Here is a 24,359-nt window from a genome sequence, read left to right on the forward strand (position 1 = left end):
TATAGGTGGAATGAGGGATATTGAGAAATTGAGGATGATGCTGAAATTGTGGACTTGGAAAAGAAGAAGCATGGCAGACCCTTTGACAGAAATAGGAAAGTTTGAAAAAGAGACAAATTTGATGGCAAAAATCATGAGTGCAAAGCTCAAAAGATTCTGGGGATGTATATATAAGTCTGAGAGTTATCTGCATAATAGGGATGATAATTAAAATCTTGGGAGTTAATATTTACTAAGAAATAATAAATAGAAGAGAGGGATTAGGACAGAGTACTGGGCAATATCCATAGTTAGGAGTCATAATATAGAGAATGAGTTAAGAGATTAAGGATGGCAAAAACAAGTTGGAGGAGGGTCAGACAGTAATGTCATTAAAATTCAGAAAGGTGAATATTGAAGGGAGGGTGGTCCAGAGTACAAAATCAGCAGTTAAGTAGGATTAAGGCTAAGAGATGATCAGGTCTGGAAATTAAGAGAGATCATCTGAAACTTTGGAGAAAGTAGGAAGTTTCAATTGAGATATGGTATAGAAAGCCAGATTGAAGAAGGTAGAGGAGTGAAAGAAGAGGAAATGATGACAGTGAGTATAGATAGGGAGTATGAGATAACTTTTTCAAGGAATTTGGTTGATAAACAGAGGAGAGTTTTAAGATGATACCTTAAGGGCAAGGAATAGTCAATGAAAGGCTTTTTGTTGGTTTATTTTCTTGTTTATTTCTTTTAAAACCAGGAAAGTTTGGCAAGTTTGAAGTTCTTCCTTAGGTATGAAGGGAGTAGATGGATAGAGACTGAAGATTTAATGGAGAGGAAGGATGATGAAGCAAAGCTAAGAAAAGTATATAAACAATGACTAACAATACAAATGGACAGAATAAACTAGAAAACAATGTATGTTTCAAAATTGTAAAGCATGGACCCATAGAAGAAATATAAGAAGACATCTCTCCTCACTTCTTTGCATAGTTATCAGGTTCACAGGTGTAAAACATTGCATATGTTTTCATTGTTTTAATGTATTGTTCAATTTTGCCGATTGTTTTCTCCCTTATTCCTGTTTTAGTTTTTCATTTAAAATATTATTTTTCATTATGATGGCTATCTGGGAAAGGGCATGAGGAGGGAAACAAGGGGAAAAACAGAAGAAATCAACAAAAACATTTTTATAAAGAAAGTGAAATGTATTTCAGTTAGAGATAGTTGAAGAAATTATGGTGTGTGAATATTAAAGAATATTTAGTGCTGAAAGAAATGATACATCCTAGGAAGTCACAGATAGACTTGAATTAAATGAGATAGACTGAAGAAAAGTAAAGTCAGAAAAAAAAACAATAAATAGAATTATTATAACAATGTAAACAGAAACAATGACAATGTTCTTCCTAGAAGACAAATGCAAAGCAAACCTCTGTCCTTTCAATAGGGAAGTGGAAGACTATAGGCACCAAAACAGGAAGGATATATATATGTGTGTGTGTGTGTGTGTGTGTGTATGTATATATATATATATATATATATATATATATATATACATATATATATAGTCACTATTGTGTTGATTATTTTGACTTTACTATCTTTGTGAAAAATTGAAGTATCTATGGGAGTAGGGATAGAAATCTACATTTAGGAAATGCTGAGAGTAGTAAAAATATAAGACACCAATAAAAACTACCAAAAATATAGCCAATGGATGGATTGATGAAAAAAAATTCAAAGTTAAAGGGTATTTTTTCAGATGAAAAATGATGGTGTAATCTTCTGTTTGATCTTTATTACATAATTTTTGCATCTTTTACTTTAGGTATCTTCCCCCTATTAGATTCAGTTAAAAATCAGCTAATATGAGTTAAAGCTATTAGGAAAGCCACAAGAAGGAATTTAAGAATAAGTTCTATAAGCCTTGTTTAGAGGAATTGTCTTAAGTATATAATTAAAATATTAGACATCTATTACCTTGACATGCTATAAGAGAAAATGAAGTATTATACTAAAATACTTAGGGATTCTTATATGAAATATCTTATTAAAAATAAAAGTATTTTACAAATATTGTCTCATTTTACTATTATTATATCCTATGTATGATTTAAAAAAGTCATGCTTGGAAAAGCTAAATAGTTGTTCCTTTATAATATTAATTTCTTCAGCCTGGTTAAAAAAAGTTAAACTCCTAAGCCTGGTTGAGTTATTAAGTAAAAGGGAACACAGACTAATTAAATTTGACATCCTCACATGGGGAACTATACCCATAAGTAGGAATATATCATGAAACTTCAGGAAAGAAGATTTTTTTTAAATAAGGAAGTTCATTAGAAGCAGATTTAGGAAGAAAGTTAGAAAATTAAAATTCATATCAGCAAAAGATTTGCTTTGCCATCTATATCCCTCTAGAGAAAGAGTATGAGTGCAGAACTAAGCACTTTCTGAGGAGGTTATACCAGCTTTCCTTGGGTTTGGTTACAAGGGCTTGAACCTTCCAAAGAAACAGGCATTTGACCTTAGATTTTTAAAGTGCAGTGTCAAAGAAACTCAGTTTGAACGGATCTCAGAGGACTACAGTTCCATCCTGTTCCTCAACAAATATTCCATCCATAACTCAACTTTGTCAGGTAAATATTGGAAAAAGAGTTGATCTAGGTTTTGTCTGAAGACCTTTAATGGGGAAAATACACTATCTCTTGAGACAACCCATTTCCCCTTTGAAGAACTGAAATTATTAGGGAATTTAGTTTTTTTTTTAATTTGTTTTTTTTTGTCTTTTTTTTAAGTCTTTCAGTTCTGTCTGACTCTTAGAAATCCTGTTTTTTTTAGAGGTGGGAGGAGTTCTTGACAAAGATAATGCATTTCCTTCTCCAGTGGATTAAGACAAACAGATGTTAAGAGGCATGCTCAGAGTTATATAGTTATTACATGTATAAAGGCTGGATTTGAATTCAGATCTTCCTGAAACCATCTACTGAGTTACCTAGATGCCTTTGTTTTTTCTTTTGTTGTTGTTTAACACTTTTTCAGTTGTTATTAACTCTTAATGATCCCATAAAAATACTAGAATAGTTTTCTATTTCCTTCTCCAGTTTATTTTACAGAAGAGGATACTGAGGCAAAAAGCATTAAGTGACTTGCCAAGGGTCACACAGATTGTGTCTGAAATGGGATGTGAACTCAGGTTTTCCTAACTCCTGACCTAGCACTCTATACATTTAGCCACCTAGTAACTCCTTTGTTTTCCTTTCATTCAGTTAAATCTAAGAAAGAATTACTATAACAGAAAACATAATAATCAATGCCTTGATTAAAAAAAACCCTTTTTATTAAGTGGTCATACACTGTGACAGGTATTTTGTTAAGCACTAAAGAAACAGAGAAAGACAAAAATTTTCCCTGCCTAAAAAGCATAATTTTCATTGGAAAAGGGATAGAGACTAAGACCTATGATTTTATTGGTCAAGCTAACAATATTACATAAGCACTCCATTTATGGAGCAAAGAGCTGGGAATTCAAAGGAGGGGGGGGAAGGAAGGAAGGAAGGAAGGAAGGAAGGAAGGAAGGAAGGAAGGAAGGAAGGAAGGAAGGAAGGAAGGAAGGAAACAAAGAAACAAAGAAAGAGGGAGGAAGGGGGAAGGAAGAATGGAAGAGAAGGAAGGAAGGAAAAGAAAGAGAAAAAGAAGGAAAGAAAGGACCAAAGAAGGAAGGCTCCTGCACTCAAACCATTTGCATTCTAATGGGGTCAACATATAAATGCTTAACTTCAGGTTATATACAAAATAAATTGGAGTTCATCTTAGAGTTAAACTCTTAGCATCAGAGGCCATTGGGAAAGCCCTCTTGCCAAAGTAGGGTTAGAAGTAGTCCAGGGGGGCGGCTAGGTGGCACAGTGGATAGAGCATTGGCCCTGGAGTCAGGAGTACCTGAGTTCAAATCCGGTCTCAGACACTTAATAATTACCTAGCTGTGTGGCTTGGGCAAGCCACTTAACTCCATTGCCTTGCAAAAACTAAAAAAAAAAAAAAAAAAAAAAAAAAAAAAAGTAGTCCAGGGAAGCCAGGAATATAAGAGATGGAGACTAGGTAGGAGACAATGCCAGGCCTTGAGGAAGGGGAATCAAGGAATCTGATGACACTGGATCATAAAGTAGTTGGAAGGGAGAGTTAGCCAAGTGGTGCATTGGATAAAACATCAGTCCTGGAGTCAACAGGACCTGAGTTCAAATCTAATCTCAGACACTTGGAACTTCCTAGCTGTGTGACCTTGGGTGAGTCACTTAACCCTGATCCAGGGCCATCTCCAGTTGTCCTGATTCATATCTCACTATAGGATGCAGATTCCTCTTGGGGAGAAAGGTTGGTGATTTAGCACAGCATCCCCACTCAAATACAATTTAGGTGCTTGTCAGGGAATCACTTCCCTGATATCAAGGTCTTTTTTGAGTAAAAAGGACAAATATGATAATTGTGTGGAAGGGAAGAAGGTATGAGATTAGAACAGTAGGAAAAAGGGAAGCTTATGAAGGGCTTTAAAAACAAAATAGGATTTTATATTTTGTTCTTCAGGTTAGAAAGCTATCAGTTTATTGGATTGGGGAATGAACTCTCTGGCTTAGAGGGGGATAAATTCCTCCTACTAAAGTAGATCAATACCTCTGAAATTTAGACTTAAGAGTTGTTTACAGAACTGGGAAGTTACATGACTTGCCTAGGACATACAGTATGTGTAAGAGGTAGGAAGGATTTCAAACAGGTCTTTGACTCAGACAACTCACTCTATACTATCCCATACCACCTTTAATGGGGGAGACCAACGTATTTGAGTAGGTGCATACAAAATCTATGTAGATATAACAGAAAGGCAATGTGAACGAGGTTCTGATGAGGTGTTAACAAGAAACAGAGATATAGAGAAGTGGAGACAGAATCAGAGAAGGGAAACAGATGGCAAGAGAGAAAGATGAGAGAGAGAGAGAGAGAGAGAGAGAGAGAGAGAGAGAGAGAGAGAGAGAAGAGAATGTTGTTTCAATATCTCATAATAATCATGGGTTTGCTAGGGAGGGAACAAAAAAATGTAAATAGCCTATGGATGTAGGAAATGGTATGCTTGCATTTAACCCGAGTGGTTGTTATGTTGCTATTGCCATTTGCTTTTGTTTTGTTTTTTTCTGTATCTGCTTGAGATTTAAGTTCTCATTCAACGTCAGACATACAGAGAAGTCCAGAGGGAATAACTCTCTTTGAAAAAAGCCTTTTTCCTCTAACTGCACTACTGCCCCTAACTCATAGACCATGTCACCTTCAATTAAATAGTGACTTGAAGGGTGTGAAGACAGCCTGTGTATTGTTACCACAGAAAGGTTTTTCCTTTGTGACTGCACCTTTTTTTCCAGCTGTTGGGCTGTTCACCATAACTGTCTCAGGGCTTCAGAACACCAGTTGGCTTTCGTTCGCTGATGCGTTTACTATACTGGTAATTAATGCCGTTAGCTTTGTAATTAAAAAAAAAACCCAGAACTTTTTGCCTTTATACTCTGGGTGATAATGCTGCAAGTAAAAATTAATTAAAATGAGATGAATTGCCTTCAGTTAAACGAAACGGAAAGGAAAAGGGATGGGGAGGGTGGGCAAGGCATGAGTGGGAAGGAGGGGAAAAAGAACCAAAATAAAACATCGTTGCCCTGTTAATAAAGCAAAACGAGCAGGTTGGCTTTTTAAAGATTCTTCCTTCTCTTTTTGTGTGCATATTCTGGGTTTAGGGTTAATGGAGCCAAAAGCTATTGGCTAGTCAAAGAATATAGCAAGTTTTACTTTCCCATTGCTTTGGCAGTGGGTCATCATAAGGTCCACAAACATAAACACCCATGTTTGTTCAAGTCTGCCCCCTTTCTCCTGTACCAGGCTGTTCAGAGTAATGGGCTGTGAAATTGGCTTTTATATTATTATTAATTAGATCTGATGGCTGGATGTTTTTTATACTCGATGCAAGGAAAAGGTCTGTTTCTTTAAAAGGGGGCAAAACCCTAACAAACTATGGCGATTAGAGTAGTTCTGGTATGAGCAAACCCAGGCTGACTGTTCCCCTCCCTCAAATGAAATCCTAGTAAGGTAAAAAAAAAAAAATATCATTCTCAGAATTCTAGGATTTCATAGTTACAATGGACCTCAGTGGACCTATTATCCAATGCATAGCCAATTAAGAGTGAGGAAGTCAAAATAAGAATGAGGAAGTCAATTAGTCTTTATTAGAAGACCCCTTGTGAGGGAATAACCCACCATTTTTAGAATTTCTAGAGAGTATTTTGTATGATCAGCTCATCTGATTTTGGATATTTTCTAAATGTTAAAAACAATCCGTCTCAGCATGTCACCCAAATTTGCCACTTTGTAATCTTTAACAACTTTTTCTAGTTTTCTATTCTGAGACCAAATTGAAAAAAACAAAAACAAAATTGATCTTGCTAGACAGCTTTTCAGGAGCTTGAAGACAGCTATCACTTTCTTCCTGAACCATCTCTACTCCAGCTTGAACATGCCTAATTCCTCAACTCTTCTTTAACATTAGAGGAGTGTAGATTTTCATCTGGAGGAACACTTAGTAGTTCTCATTTTACAGAAAAAGAAACTAAGGCCTGGAGATTTTAGGCAACTGACTCAGAATTTGAACTCTGATCTTTTGACTTCAAATGCTGCACTTTTTCTGTATTGTACCAAGAAGCCCTGTACTAGATGTACTCTTATCAATGTCTTCCCTAAAATATGTTCCCTTACAACTTATCAATGTCTTCCCTAAAATATGTTGTACAAAAATGAATCGACATGATCTGACAACTGCTGAGTGTAATGCTATTATAATCTCCTTATTCCAAGAAGGAAGGAATTAAGTGTCATATCAAATTTTGGGGTTTGCTGATGTTAACTCTTATTGAGCTTGCAATCAACTAAATCCTCTGGATCATTATCAGACAATCTACTAGTTCACAATATCTTACCTGTTTCTACTGAAGTGAACTTTTTGAGTACAAGTGAAAGACTTTACATTTATTCCAAATAAACTTCATCCAATTAGATTCATTTCAATGTTCTATCTAGACAGTCAAAATCTTAATTCATGACTAGCATCCAATAGCCTTATGAGTCTGTTGTTGTTTGTTTCTTTTTAGGATTTTTAATTCCTTTTTTTTCTCTCTATTCCTAACTTAGAGCACAACTTGCATCAAATTGCCAACCTAAACTCGGGATCCTAGTATGGTTAGGGAATAAAAAACAACTAATCAACAGTACTTGGTATTATACAAGGCACTCTAGGGAAATGATATAAATTTTTTGAAAAAATAGACATCCCTTGAGTATCTTGTATAATATACACACATTCACATTTCCCTAGAATGCTTTGTATAATATACATAACAGCTTCAACTTGGAGATAATCTAGAAATAGGGAGGATAAGACATGCTTAGGTATTTGGGGGAAGATTTTCCCAATGGTACTGATGAACTTACTGTTATGAGTTTCCTGAAGTTATAGTTAACCTGAGTAGCTCCAGACAGAAGTGGGGGAATTTGAAGCTTGCACTGAATGGGAAAGAACAGAGTAAATGCATTGAGCTATGATGGGTGAAAAGTAATTGGAGCCAAGTATCCCAACTGACCAGCACTTGGAAAATACAATAAGATTATCTCCAGACCTTTTGATTGTCGCCTCATATATACTTTGGTATCATGCCATGTCTCCTTAAGAGGCCACAGCTTCCACTTTGAAGGGTATAAAAGTATATAACACATGATACTTGATCAAAAGAACTTAAATCTAATGGGGAAATAAAATTAACTGGAGTGAAAAAGTAGAGTTTAATTAAATATTGCATGATATAGTAATGACTGTAAATGCAATAGAACTTCAGAAAAATAGGAATCCACTTGAGGTGTAATAGATTGAGAAAGTTGCATTTAGGAACCATACATAAGAAAGAAATAGTCAACAAGAGAAAAAATAACATAGGAAAACTCATCATCATCATTTAGATATGGCTCAAAGAAGAGTTCTTAAGTATCCTGGTCAATGGACTGCAAGAGTAAAAATGGCATCACGTGAATCATTTTGGGAATCATATCTTGCTGCCTGATGACCCCTTTGGCCACAGACTATGCAGGTCTACAAAGCACCTGTAGCAATATTTAGAATTCTCTTAAGATATGACAGCCCCAAAACTCAATTCTATGTTAGGCCTTATAACACTGATCTCTCTCCTCTACCTTTCCCATGGCTTTGTATGTCATAAGGGCCAGGTGCAATAAAAAAGGGCTTACTTGGTGACTAAGGGAATTTGCTACTTGTCGCTTTTCCAGAGAAAGATGAAAGCTTTGGAGATTAATGTAGCTATCAAATATTTGATCTTTTAGAGCTAGGAGTGTGACCTTAGGTCATACAAAATATGAATTCAGAGAATCATACATACAAGCAGCATGGAGATATATTTTTTGTTTCAGATACAAGAAGACAAAATGGGAAATTTCAGGTTGGAAGATAGAAATTCTGGAGTCTTCCCAAGGTTCTCAAGAATCCTCAAAGCTCCAGAATTACCACCTCCATTTTTTTCCCCCAGCAGAATGAGAGTGCTTAAAAGTCCTATCATCTAACCCTACCAGGTAAACAAGGCTTCCTGTGAGACTCTTGGAAGGAAGCCATATGATAGCTCATTTGTTTTTCAACTTATCTCACAAGTACAGATTGGAAAATCAGATCTGCTGCAAGTGTGAAATACTTTGATATCATTCACTTAGTGAGACCATCAGCATTTGCTAATTGTTAAAAACCTTAGTGCACATTTCTAACTCCATCAAATTAGGTACTGTAGGCCTAATGGGAGGAAAGAACTTTGGAAAACTGACAAACATTTCATAAAAACAATGAATTTATTATGCTTGGTTGCAATATATTTTTCCCCTTTATCTTAGATTTTCCAGGTACCCTTTATACATTCCAAATGAGAAGAACTCATGATACCTTGAATTAACGCAGTCTGAAAGGCAGACTTGTATGAATTAACAGTTCTCTGTTGCTGCCCAAGGCAACAAGTTCCTAAGACTCAGAAAAGCAAAGGTTTTAAATACACAGAAAGCATAGCTTTGAGGTTAAATGGGGTTCAGTTATTGCAAACATGTCAGGTAGATTTCTGATAAAATGCCTACATGACTCTAAATCTCCTACCAATTGGAAATTACCTTTAATAGTGCTGAAAAATAATTAGGAAGCTTAGGGAATTCATACATTTTTTCCTTCTCTGTTATGTCAGCATATTATCAGGTGTTAACTTGAATGACAAAGCTGTATGTACCTTTAGAAATGGAAAAAGCTTTCAAAATATCTTTGAACTCACCTAAGAAAGTGAACAAACAATAAGCATCATGCTACTCTGGAGTCAATGTTGAACTTGCAGCAGAAACCCCTACTTTGCTACTTAGTGCTAAGTCAAATCATTTGAGTTAGATGACTTCTAAAGAGCTTTCCAGTTGAAAGCTATAAGAAGCATCTTTTATTAATGAAGAACAGAGGCAGATCTCCTGATGAACAAATAAACTGTCCAGTGGAATTTAATAAAAAGCTAGTACCAAGAAAATTCCAAAATGGAATCCAAGAAAATCACTCACCTAAGGAAAACTATTGATATGTGGAATTTAGTGATTCAGTTCAATTATGCATGCAATCAGTGCCTTTTAGACTCTGGAATGGAACTGGAAAGTAAGAGTTTAAATGAAAAAAATGAAAAGTCTTTGCCCTCCAGAAGTTGATATTTTAATGGGATATAGTCTCTCCAAGTTCTGCACAGTTACTTAGTAGGCTGAAATATCTTATTAATGACATTGTATTTTGGCTGGAAAAAGCATGGCTTAGTGGTTAGAGAGCTGGTATCTGCCATGAAAAGACCCGAGTTCAAGGTCTCTTTCTGATACATAACAGCTGTGTGACTCTGAAAATAAGTCATTTAAAGTATCAGTGTTTTAGATACCTCTCAAGTCTATAAGTTGCAAAAAAAAAGGTACCTGTATTGATAAAAAGGTTTTCTCATTTAGCAGTTTTACTACTATCTTTTTATTTAATTATTGCCTTTCAGGACCCCTCAAAATAGAATAACAACAAGGAAGAATGTTCCCACCCATGGATTAATTCCCAGATTGTCCACTGGAACTTTTGGATTTGATGATTGATTTAATTAGTATACATCTGTCTGACAGAAGGTATCTTAAGGATAGGCACTGGTTTGAGTATTTCTAGGTTTTTCTCTGAGAAATGTTCATGGGAGTAATAGTGAAACATTAGGCATTTCCATTAGCTTTTTGGAGAATTTATAGGGGCCCAGATTGTCCTTGTATACTTTACATGAGTATATATTTGGGTGTGGTAGTGATGGTGGTGGTGCTGCTGCTAGGAAATACTTCACTCATGTAAATTTTCATCTTTTTCTTCAGAGCATACAGGTTTGGTTCCCAACCTCATTGGCTGGACAACCCAATTCATTCATTTTTTAATTTAATTTTGTTTCATTTAATCTTCATGATGTAAATATAAAGAAAGAGGGGAAAGAATAAAGGAGGAATACAAAGAGAAAATTTTGACCAAAAAGTTGTCTTACCACTTAAAGGATGGAATTTAGATAAAAGGGTGGGAAAGACCTTAGAGGTGATCTAGTCTAATCTCTTTTGAGAGACAAGGAAACTAGTTAAAATCAATGAAATGATTTACCAAAAGTCATACCAGTAGGCAGAGAGCAAGGCAAGTTTTGAATTCAGCCTTGACTTGAAAGCTAGTGCTCTTTTCACCAGACTATGCTTCCTCTCTGGGAAGGAATTGAAGTCAAAAGTGAACAATTCACATAGGAAGTCACTGAGACCAAGAGACAGCAAATGCTGGATTATTGCCAAATGGTAAGGATGTCAAAGACTGTGTCTACCATGGTTATCTTACCAGCCAGGACCTTGTCAGTGCCCTACTTATTCACGACAATCACTTTGGTATTTCTATCTTTCCTACAACCAGGTGATAGACATGAAGAAGTGTTTCCCGCCTAGATGTAGCAGCTCATCAACACAATTGTTTCTGCTTTTCCTCTTCCAATGAGGCTGCCGGGGTCATCTCATCATAGTCTTGATCCTGCCTGACATTTTTGAAAAATGGTTGTGGGAGTAAAAACAGGTGCAAAAAATAGATGTAATTTCAAAAACATTTTTTCTGACCTTTTTAATATTCCTGCATAATTGTGATCCATTTGAATACCTGCCCTGATTGATGCAGTGGGTTACTCATATATTCAATCCAACCTATGCAGAGAACCCTTTCAGAATACACAGGCTCATGAAGAAATGACCCTTACCTGGAGAGGGAATGCAGAGAAAAGAAGAACAAAGACAGAAAAATAGGTAGATAGATGAGTAGATAGAGAATAAAATTAAAGTATGGACTTTTGTTTCTCCATCATACAGATTTTCATGCTCTGAAGTCCTTATAGTTCTATGGCATGTTCCATGGACCACCTTAATTATTTATATAAGTATTGATATAGTGTTTTAATGTTTTCTGAGTGTTTTACAAATATCTCATTTTAGCCTGACAACAACTCTGAGAGGTAGGTGATATTATCATCTCCTTTTTTATAAATAAGGAAATGGAGTTTGAGTGACTTACTCAGGGTCACACACATAGTGTTTGAGACAGGTCGTGACCTCAAATCTTCATTTAAGTCTGCTGTTCTATCCACCACCTATCCACTAAAATGTCACAAATAAAGAAACCTAGTAAAGACTTACTAGAATTAAGGGAATGGTTTATGAACATTTAGGAAAAGGAAACATTATTTTCCTCTCATTATTATAGATGCCTCATACATAAATTATGTCAGGCTAAATCCAAGTAAATTGTAAACTAAGGTCAGGGACTATTCATTTTATTTTCTTTGAATTCCTAGTGTTTCACATAAAGATGGCGTATCAGAACTTATAAATTCTTATTTATCTGTTTGAGTGAGACTCTATACTGGCAGATCAAAACAGTTCCTTAGACAGTGTTGGTATTTGTTAAAGTTTCATATGATGTCCCCCAGCACAAGAAAGTGTCTGGGACACCTTCCCTCTTAATCTTCATCTCTTAGAACTTTTTGCTCCCTTCTAAGGCTTACCTGCTACTTACTTGGGCAAGCATTTTCTGATTCCTCTTTGTTGCATTTTCTCTTATTAAATTATGCTTTTGCATCTATTTTCTTATACATCTCACATAAAAAGTAAGCTCCCCATAAACAGGAGCTGTTTTTTTGCTTTTGTTTATAAAACCTCAATACCTAGCATACTATTTTGCATTATCATTAATTAATATGTTTTTTTTTTTTACTGAATTAAATTGAACTGAACTGAAATGTAATTGATAAGTATGGACAACATGATAATTTAGTTAGGAAACTTCAAAACTGCTTCAACAACTAGTTCAAAGAGAGGAAATTATTCATATACTGACATCCTGAAAGGAGATTCTTAATGGAAAACCATAGTGTTCTTCCCTTCATCTATTCTCTTCATATATTGTTTTGGTCAGAATCCTGGAAAAATGCTGGAGCCAGGAGAGATAGTGAGTATATTCAGTGACAGAAGTAGTATCCAAACATTAAGCCAAATATAATAAAATCTCATTTAATAGGGACTAAATGTAAAATCCTATACATGGGTTCAAAATTGATTGTATAAACACTGATTTTTTTAAATGAGAAAATGACAAAACCTGAAAAGTTGCCTTCAAAAAAAGTAAAAAATGAAACAATGATGTGATGGAGCAAATAAAAAGAGTTTACTGTATCTTAGAGCACAAATATTAGAATCATAATGTCCAGAATGCAAGAAATGATAGGCATAATGCCTGATTGCACTCTACTTAAATGATTGTTTTCAGTTCAAGGGGTCATATTTTTAGGAAGAGCACTCAGAAATTTGGGCTAATCCAGAATTGCATAAAGCAACAGTGGATGATTGACTTGAATAAAAGCAGAAGGAACAGAGTAGTTATTTTCAAATATTTAAGAAACTGTCTGTGCAGCTAGGTAGCATAGTGGATAGAGCACTGGCCCTGGAGTTCAAGTCTGGCCTCAGACACTTAATAATTACCTAGCTGTGTGGCCTTGGGCAAGCCACTTAACCCCATTGCCTTGCAAAAAAAAAATTAAAAATAAAAAGAAACTGTCATGAAAAAGAAGCATGATTTTTATTTCCCATGGCCCAAGACAACAGGATTAAGAGTAGTATTTGAAAATTGGAAAGAGGATGATAATGACTCAGTATAAAAGAAAATATTCCCATTTTTGTAGTTGCTATAAGTAAAATAGGCTAGAAGGTATATTTCCAATCAATGAAAGTCTTCAAATGGAAGTTGAATGGAAGTTAGATGACCCCCTGAAAGGGGGGGAATGACTATTCAGGAAGATACTGACTGTAAGATTCTAGAATCTTGCATATCTCTTAATCTCATTTTACAGATAGGACAACTGAGCTTCAGAGTGTGATTGCTTGAAGTCACATAATTATTTGGTGTCAATGGTGGCCAAATTAGGATTAACCTACTGTGAAATTGAAATTTCCATTTTCTGCTTTCCCTGATATCTGAAAACACTGAGGCACAATGGCTAGAAAGTTGGTCTTGAACTCAGAAAGACCTGAGTTCAACAGAAGAGCATTATACACACTAACAACACCATTTAGGGATGATAAACTATGATGGACTTGTTCATTTCAGCTGTGCAATAATCAAAGACAATTCTAAAAGACCTGTGACAGAAAAATAAATCCATATCCAGAGAGGGAACTATGGAGTTTAAATGCATACCAAAGCTTACTATCTTCAATTTTTAAAAATTGTCTTAAGTATTATGTAGTTTTTCTCTCTAATTTTTTCTTTCTGTTTGAATTTGATTCTTCTTTCACAGCATGAATAATATGGATCTATGTGTAGTATAATTGCACATGTAGAGCCTATATTAGATTGCTTTCTGTTGTGGGGAAGTGGGAAAGGAAGGGAAGGAGAAAAATGTAAAACTCAAAACCCTGCAAAAAAGTGATTGGTGAAAACTACTCTTACATGTTATTGGAAAAATAAATAAAAATATTAAAAAGAAAAAAGAGCTAGGTTCAAGTTTCACTTCTAATATCTGTATGACTTTGGGTAGGGCTCTTACCTTCTCACTGATCAGGCAACTATTTCAGATTATAAATTTCAAAGATGGTACTGATATGCATGAACACAGAAAGTTCTACTTTGGCAGTTCCCAATACCAGTCAAACCCCATATATAGCATAAAAAATGAGTAAACAAATGGACAAAAGAAACAAAAAACTCAACTTTCATAGTACAAGACAATAAAACAAATATGACATCATTACAGGAATGGGTGGTGGTTGAGTTGTGACTTTTACATTCATTATTATTTTGCTTGCAAGTATCACTAATGCTCAATGTAGAATCTGAAAGAAGATTTATCTTCTTTTTTTTACAACAATATTATAAATTCCACTTCTGATTAAAAATGTATATTTTGGGTGTATATGTGTTTTCTTGTCCACGTATCATTATTATAAAATAAAATTCTATAATACACACATTCATTCCTATATTCATCTGTGTTTATATTGCAGTTTAGTTGTTTAAACCCCTCTCTTTGCCTTAGGAACATTGTGCACAGAATAGTTTTAAACTGACAACCTAGTGTCCAAAGCGTCCTTATACATTATCTAATCTAGTCATCCAACTTTACATAATAGGTCCAGCATGTGTAGAAGCATATGATGCTTATTGATAAGGCCAGGACTATATCATGAGTCTTCTTAAGGCAGCCCAGTGGATGGAAGAATCTCAGACACTTAAGCACCTATGTGAGACTCTAGGCAAATGCTTTGACCTTTATCCACCATCACAATCACTCCCAGACTCAATAGAAACAGAAGACTGCCCAGGGGACTCCAGGCTCTAATAGATAATCCTTCACTTAACTTTGTCTGGGACCAAACCTCCATGCTCCTTCTTGGCCACCTCTATACCATTCCCTCCAAGGTTCCCTCCCTTCCCCTAAGACATAATAGATTGAGCAGGAGTCAAGAAAAAATGAATTCAAATCTGCCCTCAGACACTTGCTATCAGTTCACTCACCTGGAAAATGGGGATAATAAGAGGACTCACCTGTCAGGATGGTTTCAAGGGTCAAATAATTTTAAAGTGCTTAGCATAGGGTCAGTCACATAGTAGATACTTCATACATACTTATTTCCTACGTTTTTTCCTTCTTCTGATTCCCAGTCCAATACACTTTTCACTAAATCCGATGTAGTAGTGCGAGATTTCTTATAATCATCCAATTTTTAGAATAAAGTGAATGTGAATCAGCTTTTCATCTTTTTTTATCAGACAAATAATCTGAATATGGAATGTAAAATATGGCCTATATGGGGATGGTATGAGATTTTGACAATGATACTCTACTATGTATATAAGCTACAACAAAACAGGTCAGTCATATTTTACTGTCTTAATAGTCATTCAATACAAATAACCATAGTATATGTATTTCCTGGTTCATTGGATTCCATAGTGGATTATTAGCCTAATCTAAACTGACCCAGCAAGAAGTAGCTAGACTATATACCTGGAAAGCAGAACTAGTATGTATGATCCATGTATGTTTCTTGATTCTTGATAATGGGAGTTCGCAGGGAAACATTCAAAATCATCACAGATAAAATGGTGTAGGAAGCAGAACTGGTCTTCATATGGTCTATTTCTTTCATTTTATTTCCTCTACATATTGGAACTTTCCCCCCAGGAATCAAGCCTTTAAGGTTACTCTCTGGCTGGCCAGGCACCTGCTCTTCCAATCGATATCCCAACTCCTTTTTCAAAATTTACTCTTTTTGTATTTCATTCTTTCAGGTCTGGCTAGGTGACCAGCCGGTTAATATAAAAAAAAAAATTAAAAGCTCATTTGAATTAAAACATAAATGTATAATAATATTGTAATATACTATCCTTCAACTGTTCTTTTATGGTGTCTCCCAGGTCCCATGAAAAAAATGAACGTTGTGGGAATTCCAGCAAATGCACTCTTTAGTGACATATGTATTAAGGGACAGAAGAACCTTTCACTTACACCTAAGGCAAGTGGATTCTGCATGTAAACTCCCTTTCAGACAAAGAATAAACCAGAAGATGTGAGGTTCAGTCTTACAGAATTTACTGGAATGAGTTAAGGTTTTCTAACACTTGGTAACCCAGGATTTAGGATTTTTTAAAAAAATCATGCTCTGTTATATATAGAGATTAATAGACATTTCAAAGACATAATATTTTGAAGTTGGGATTTAAAGATGGTATGACTTCATCACCATCTGGAACATGTCCAGAAAAGAATAAAATATTAGTGGAACACAGCAGACTTCAAAAAAATCACCATGCCTATCCTGGAGGTAAATTCTTGGTTGTATGTGAGGTGGATTATAAATTTTAGAAATGAAGTGAATTCAATCTTTAAATAAATAAGGAAATGTTATCCTAGCCATCATCAATTTGGTTTTTTTAATGATTGAAAAGATGAATTTTAGTCCATTTATATAGAGAAACCAATGGTAAAAGAAGCAGAATCAATGGGACATAAAATTAATTGGATTTAAGATATCTGAAAAATGGATTTGTACTTTGTTTTTATTTATTATTTAATTGTTGGTTTTTCCTGCACTAGCCCAAAAGGATAAAAGAGATGACTAATGATTACCTAAACCCTTCTTGAATACCAACAACGTTCAAGAGTTCTCTTTTTACAATGTTTGTTCCATTTTTAGACAGAGAAAATTGTTTTATATCATAAACATGTAACTTCCATTCACTGACTCTTATTCTGTCTTGAGATAATGCTATTTATTACCTCTTCCATATATCAGTCTTTTACACATTGTTGATGTGTTGAGTTAATTGGATAATGTATCCTTTAATCTTATTTTTAGTTTAATATTCTTAGTCCCCCCAACTTACTCTCACATTATATGATTTCCAGGATCCTCAACACTCTTAAGGTTTTTTTTTTTTTGGTTTGTTTTTTACAAGGCAATGGGGTTGAGTGACTTGTCCAAGGTCACACAGCTAGGTAATTATTAAGAGTCTGAGTTTGAATTTGAACTCAGGTTCTTCTAACTCCAGGGTCTGTGCTCTATCCAATGCACCACTTAGCTACCCCTTTTTTTCTTTATACTTTAAAAAGTGATACCTTGAAGTGAACACAGTAATCTAGATATATTTTGAACAGTGCATTAGAAAATTCGTTATTCCCCAATTCATCTGGATATACTTTTATGAATTTTATACTGAAATAGCATTAGTTATTTGAATCAATATATGAACCAGCAAATATTTCCTAATAATAATAATAATAATAATCTTTGGCACTTGTAGCTTTAAGATTTAGAAAGCACATTACATATTTTAACTCAATTGATCCTCCCCATAATCCTTTGAAGTATATATTATAATTATACCATTTTTACTGATGTTGTTCAGACACATCCAAGTCTTTGTGATACCATTTGGGATTTTTTTGGCAAAAATACTGGAGTCATTTGCCAATTTCTTCTCTAGTTGATTTTACATTTGAGGAAACTGATGCAAACAGCATTACATGATCTTCCTGGGGTTATATGACTAGTAACTGTCTGAAATCAGATTTGAACTCAGGAAAAGGAGTCTTCCTGACTCCAGATCCAGCGCTCCATCCACCTAGCTTACACTTAAGCCCATTCTACAGAGGAGAAAACTGAGGCATAGGAGAGGTTAAATGACTCACTTAGGATCACAAGTTCAGAAGTGCCTGAAGCAGGATTCAAACTCATGTCTTCCCGATTCCACGTCTTGTATTCTCTCTGCTCCCCCTGTCACATATGCTGTCTTCAACACCTACTATATTACAGGTCCTGAGTGTAGCGCAGGATATAAAACTAATAATAAACCAGTTCTTGCCTTCAAATAGCTTATATTTTAATATGAGATAAAATTTGCATTTATTTATACCATCCATCCCTCTTTCTAACTATCCATCCATCCATTCATCTGTCTACAAAACAGACAAAGTTGCCTTTGGTGAGGGAGATACTATCAGATGGAGGGTAGCTGAAAAAAGAAGAAAATCAAGAGACCAAGATAAGGAGGGGAGGGGGTACCAACCCAGGCATGGGAGAAAGCCAAACAAAGCAATAGAGTTGGAAGATCCAGTATTGGTGCTTGAAAATGGAGAGAAGGCCAATATGAATGAAGTATGTAGAGAGAAGTAATCCTAAAATCCAGATTGAGCCTAGGTTCGGCTAGCCTAGATTAATATGAGTGTATATATAAACTTGCCTGTGTCACCACCTCTCTGAGCATCCCTGTCCTTTTCTATAAAAGGGGCTACTAATGTTTGCAATAACCACCTCAGAGGGTTGCTATTAGTAAACTATTTCATAAACCAGAGAGAACTAGAATAATATGAGCTCTGAGCAATTTGAAGCTCATTCTCTTCATTTTTAATTTTCCTCTTTCTGGTTTTGATCAGATTGGTCAATAATTCACTGATTTTATTAAGTTTTTTTTAAGCTCTGAGTTTTGTTGATCAGTTTCATAGTTTTCAGGTTTATGGGTTTCTTCTCATATTTGAAAAGGGTATAATAATTCTTACACTCCTATTCCACAGTATTACTGTGGATATAAAGTGAGAAAAGATACATAAAATGTTTTGTAACTCAGAAGTGCTATTTCTTTCGAATTGCTGTATTTATAAACTATACATTAGACATCAACACAACTTATTAAACCTTCTTTTCCACTACTTAAACTTAATTAATTGCAGTTCATAAATTGTCATAACTTTTCAGCCATCCCACTAAGTCTCCAGAATTCTTGTTCATTCATTCTCATTCACCTCCCCTCTTTTATTGTTGTAGTTAAGGGGTACTCTAGTCTTCAGGACATGCTTTTTTCAATTTTTATTATCTCATAAAGGTCTTTCCAGATTGTGTTATATTCCTCATTCTTCTTAGTTTTAATTGCTTTATAGTATTCCCTTAACATTAAGGTGCTACACTTTATTTAGCCATTACCCAATTGTTGACCATCATTTTTGTTGCTTCCATTTGGGGGATTTTAAAAAAATGAATAACAAATAATGCTATGTAAGCAGAAAACACCTTTTACCATTCTTTGTAAACTTAGGGATTAGCAACAGTGCCTAGTCCATAATTGGTGTTTAATATATGCATATTGACTAATGATGGTTAGAGTCAAGCCATTTCTCTATTTTTGCTAACATATTTAGGGTATATTTTAAATAGTAGTATGATTGGGTCAAAAATGGAATTATTTATGTAACTTTGACTATGTATTTTTCTATCCTTCTCCAAAAGCAGTTCAAGTCTCTAATTCCATCCACAATGAATGATTATTTTTGTTTCTCCTCAGACCTTGCAATATTGAATATAATTGTTTTAAATTATTTTGGCCAATATGATGGGTATGAAGGAGTAACAGAAATTTCTTTTAATTTGTATCACTAATTTTTAGTGGGGTTGAGTATTTTTATGTAATTATTAACGAGGAGTATTTCCTCAATTGAATTGAATTAACATTTATTAAGTACTTATAGACACTAGGATAGAAAGACCTTGACCCTCAAGGAACTTACATTCTACTGGGTAAATACAAATTGTATATGGATAAGTAAATATGAAGTAATGGTTTTGAAGTAGGTGAGCATAGAGAATAGAGAGAGGAAGGGAAGGGAGGGACTCATCTCGGGGTCAGTTTGTATAAAGGCGGACATAGAAGATAAAACTTTGTTTAGGGAAAAACGTAAGTGATCCAGTTTGGATGGAATGTAAGCCTGAATATATGCTGGCAAAATATTGCAAAGACTTTTAAATGTTTAACAAAGTAATTGGTATTTTATTCTGGAGGTCATAAAGAGACACAGAAACTTTTGGAACTCTGAATGCTATGGTCAGTCCTTTACTTCAGAAATATCATTTTGAAAGCAGTGAGAGTACTTAAGTAGGGAGAACTTTTGAAAAAGTTCTATTTATTTTTTGTGAAATGGAAGTCCCTATTTGACTTTTCTGAACATCAATTTCCTCTTTGAATAAATAAAAATGATATTTGCACATCCTAAATAATAATTATTAAATCAATAATTACATTTTAAAAGTTTAATGTTTCCTTATATATTTTATATTGTATCAGATCAATCAAATTTAAATAGCATTCCTTAACATACTCCTTATCTTTTAATTTTATATATATATATGTATACATCTTAAAATATTTTTGTTATCAGGAAGGTTGGTCACCTCACAAATAGAAAAATAGACTTGTACAGTGGAAAAAGCAAAATTTGTCCTTAGCACTTACTATGTGATTCTGGGCAAGAAACTTGATCTCTGTCTGCCTCAGTTTCTTCATCTAGAACATGGGAATAAGAATAGCACCCATGTCTCAAGATTGTTATGAGGTTAAAATGAAATAATATTTGTAAAGTGCTTTGCAAACCTTAATGTTACATAAATGCTAGCTTATCTCTAACAATGATTACATCCATTGAGGTGAGAGTAAGAGGAGGGTGTTCTCTCCTCTACTTACTGAAATAAGTATAATTTTCTTTAAACTCTTTCGAATAGTTCTTTTGTGTGTTTACCTTTCAGTAATTTGGGATTCACTGTGGTATATGATAAATGGATCTAAAACTACTTATTGCCAAATTGATAACCAATGTTCCCAAGTACACTTATACAAATTGTACACAATTTTGTACATATGTAGCATGTCTATCCTTTTCTCAGTTTTCATTTCCTCTAGGTTTATCTAGCACTAATATTCTATACACATATTCAGTGGGGGGGGTAGGGGATATTTGTCATACCTTATTGTAATCCACTGACTTAATTCTATGTTTTTTGCCCAGTAACACATAGTTTTGGTAATAACTACTTTGTAATGAATTTTAATATCCAAGATTATAAACTACTTTTATCAGGTTTTTCATTTTTAAGCATGCCTCATGATAATCCTGGCTATTTTTCCAGATGCATTTCATTTTGGTTTTCTCTGAGATTCTAAGGCATAATGGAAAGAAAAGCTGAGCTAAAGTCAAACTGAATTCTGGGTTTCCATTTGCCACTTGTATGACCACAGGAAAGCCCCAAATTCTTTGAATCTGGCTTTCCTCATCTTTAAATGGAAGGGATGATTAGAGTCTTTGCTATATCTAATGCCCCAAGGCTCACTAAATCTCTGATTATTTATTTTCATGTGTCTTGCATGTGACAAGTACTTAACCTATCTATTGGGAGTGAATTTCCAATTCTCTTTCATATGAACCATTGCTATGACAGGTCTTTGTCCCATCATTTCGTGATTGATTGATTTCTTGAACCTAAGTGTTGGACTTTACATTGTCTCTATTTAATTGTACCTCATTGGTTTCAGTTCATTTTTTCAATCTCTCTCTTGGGATATGTTTGAATCTATCTTGATCCTCTTACATAGTGTTATCAACTATCCCTCCCAGTTTTGTGACATTTGTAAACTGGACAATTGTGTGTGTGTGTGTGTGTGTGTGTGTTTCACCTCTGTCTATGTTATCTAGGTTAAAGTCAGGCGCCATATCTCTAGGATGCTTTGCTATTGAGATAGATCAATTAAAATAAGCATTAGTTGTATATACCTGTTTAACTATCTATGGATGAAACCTAACTGCACTCTTACCTAGTCCACATTTCTCCATCTTATCTGTAAGTCTCCCAAGAGATTGTCAAATGCCTTGGTAAATTCAAAATCTTCTATGTCTAAAGCATTTCTCTAATCTACCATTTTTGTAACCCAAAAGGAAATGAGGTTAACACAATAATCAGACTTAGACAGATGTCTTTCTATTTCACCCCTGTGTTGAATAGCTCATTTTTCACCCAAGCCCTAGGGAACACTCTATCCTTTCTTGCCACATTTTAGGTCTATCTTACTTCAGTTTCAGATTGAAACTATCTTCTCTGCAGTCATCTCCATGCTGTTCTAGTGATTGCTTCCCTTCTGGTTTTTGTTTGTTTTTGTTTCACAAGGGCTTTTACAATTTTATTCCCTTCTGTGTACCCTTTTCTCTAAACTTAGGAGAATTTCCCCTTAGTTACTGCTTTTTAGTTTTAATTCTTTTGGTAATAGCTAACATATTCATAGTACTTTAGGGTTTAATAAACTCCTTTCTTCCCATCAATTCTGTGGGGTATTTGAACAAGTATTACCCTTTCCTTGTTTTAGAAGCAGAAATTTAAATCTAGAGAGATTAAGGAGTTGACTGAAAAATGGCTGAGCCAGAACTTGAATGCAGGGCATATTTAATTATTACTAATGTAGGAAAGTCAGATCTCTGTGCATTAAATTATTTCCTCCTTCTTAGACTGTGTAAACACATGTCCTATGAATGAACAATTTTTGAAAAAATAGAACCTTTTTTTCATTTTATGTTTTTTCCAGTGATGATCATTTATTTTATCTATCAGGTCAGATGAGTAGTTAAATTAATTCGATAATTAAGAAGAATGATTATATCACTTAAGTCTCACAATTACCCTCAGAGGTATATAGTATTGAGATTCTAATTCCTACTTTTCAGATAAGGAAAATGGGACTCAGAAAAGTCAAATGAATTGATCACAGACATATAGTTTGTGTCAGAGCTAAGTCTTGAATCCATGTCTGCTGATATCCCATAAGGTAACTTAACTATATATGAGAAAATCCTCTTCTGAGAATAGACTGCACTCTTGTTATCAACTTGTGAGAAAATCTGGGAATTAATCAGGGAGGAAGGAATGACTAAAAAAGCAATTATTAAGAGTTAATTATAGGCAAAGTGTGTGTCTGTGGCTGGGGGGGATCTGTCCCTCAGGAACAGAAACCAAGGGAAGCATTTAAATTTGAAAAACAAATGGGGATATGCGGAATGGAATGGTTAGAGCAATGGGTAGAGTGCCAGACCCAAAATTAGTAAGATCTGAGTTCAAATCTCTCTCAGACACAGATTATCTGTGTTATCTGGGTAAATTACTGTTTGCTTCAATTTCCTCATCTGTAAAATGATTTGGAGGAGGAATGGCAAACCAGTTACTATCTTCGCTAAGAAAGCACCAAATGGGATCATTAAGAGTCAGAAACAACCAAAGCAACTGAACAACAGGAACAAAAAGACAGCAAAGAACTGTATTAAGTCCTAGAGATACCAATAAAGGAATAAGATAGTCTCTGTTCTCAAGGAATTTATATTCCAATGGAGCAAGCTATATAAATATATACATATATGTGTATATACATATTTATGTATATATATATAAATACATAGAAATGTATGCATTTTTATGTGTGAATATATATATATCAAAATATAATTCATCACCACATTTTTGGAAAAAACGTACTGATGATAGGGACATCACATCACCAGCATCCCTATCATGTGGCAACAACAATTGTTACCCAAATTAAAACTTGTTACAAACTACCATAAATTGAGATTGGCTTTCAAGGAGCAACCAATCTTTATGGAGCCAACACTCACATTCACTCCCCCCTTTTCCATCCATGTCCACTCTAAACATTATATAGCAGCATCTGTTCCTGTGGCCATTACCTTCCACTTTTTAGGGTGCAAAGAGAAAACTACCAAGGCAAAAGTAAAATAAAACAAATTGCCACGGAAAAATATCCAAAAACCCAGCCCAGGGGGAAGGGGAAAATCGAGGTCTCCACAGATGAGTGCTTTTAATTAGGAAGAGGGCTGAACGGCAAGGAGCTTATGCTAATAAGCAGCTTCTTTTAATCAGCTTATTAAAAAAAACATTTTTAACAGCCAAAATAGTTTCAAAAAATGGTAATTATTAGAAAAGCATTAGCAGGTTGGGGGGCGGGGAGGGAGGAAAGAGAAGGACAGTGTCTGAGTTGAAATTAAAAGGTTTCTGGATTTTCAGACTCTGCAGGCCAGCCTGGCTAGGTTGAAGGGGTGGAGAAACAGTCAGTGTGTTCATGTTTTGTGTCAGCCTCATCTCTTTCTCCTCCTGCCTTTCAGGACCCCTCCCCTCCCACTCTTTTCTCTTTTTTTTTAGGATTCATTTTCCCCCTCTATCTTCTATCCCTGCCTCATGCCTATTATTTGTTTCCAATAAATTTATCCTTCTCCTTTTCCTTCCAAGGCTTTGTTTCCACCTACCCTCACCCCCAACATTCATAAACATGACTATCTTCACCACCCATACATTTTCAACCTAAAAAAGCTAGAATGAAGAAGAAGAAG

The 24,359-nt window shown here is 34.8% G+C and overlaps 1 protein-coding gene and 1 long non-coding RNA gene across 4 annotated transcripts in view; one reads left to right on the forward strand and one right to left on the reverse strand.

The window, feature by feature from the left end:
• LSAMP (limbic system associated membrane protein) overlaps positions 1–24,359 on the reverse strand; it is an 801,725-nt gene that overhangs the window by 535,041 nt on the left and 242,325 nt on the right. The window lies entirely within an intron of this gene.
• LOC141507148 (uncharacterized) lies at positions 5,244–11,188 on the forward strand. 2 transcript variants are annotated; one of them, XR_012474089.1, is made up of 3 exons: positions 5,244–5,458; positions 8,476–8,634; positions 11,024–11,188. It is a non-coding gene; the product is annotated as an uncharacterized LOC141507148 (long non-coding RNA). The 2 variants fall into 2 exon arrangements; XR_012474088.1 differs by lacking the exon at positions 11,024–11,188 and having other exon boundaries at positions 8,476–8,727.

The sequence above is a fragment of the Macrotis lagotis genome, chromosome 1, assembly GCF_037893015.1.
Source record: "Macrotis lagotis isolate mMagLag1 chromosome 1, bilby.v1.9.chrom.fasta, whole genome shotgun sequence".
Taxonomy (NCBI): domain Eukaryota; kingdom Metazoa; phylum Chordata; class Mammalia; order Peramelemorphia; family Peramelidae; genus Macrotis; species Macrotis lagotis.